Raw genomic sequence first — 420 nt, forward strand, 5'->3', positions numbered from 1 at the left:
ATTCACATCCTCCATCAGTTCTTTTTCTGGTTTATTTAGTATTATAGCCAAGGAAATGTTTCTCTTATTTCAAAAGATAAAATGCCACCTTTCATACAAGTTTAGCTGTTGAATTACATTAAATATACCATGATAGGAGTTAAAAGTTGGATTTTTTGTTTATCTTTTTCAGTCTTGGTGTCCTCTCATGGCAGTGAATATTTGTTACTGTAAATGTTGAAGTGAAGTGCCAGTCTTGTCTGTTCCTACAACATATTTTTTGGTTGATGAAAAAGAGCAAAGGAAAAGTAGATAGGTATTGGATCTTGCAGACTACTGATATTATTCGCTTTCTTTGGACAACGATACCTAAGGTCTAATATCTAAAGTGAAGAAATTTACTGTTGAAAATAAGACTGATTTTTTGCTTAGCCAACATGG

The 420-nt window shown here is 32.4% G+C and overlaps 1 protein-coding gene across 26 annotated transcripts in view; it reads left to right on the forward strand.

Annotated features, from left to right (window-relative positions):
- The window catches only part of LOC119594724 (von Willebrand factor A domain-containing protein 5A-like), a gene marked incomplete at its 5' end in the record, with an annotated part of 13,752 nt that overhangs the window by 2,503 nt on the left and 10,829 nt on the right, over nucleotides 1-420 (forward strand).

The sequence above is a fragment of the Penaeus monodon genome, chromosome 34, assembly GCF_015228065.2.
Source record: "Penaeus monodon isolate SGIC_2016 chromosome 34, NSTDA_Pmon_1, whole genome shotgun sequence".
NCBI lineage: Eukaryota > Metazoa > Arthropoda > Malacostraca > Decapoda > Penaeidae > Penaeus > Penaeus monodon.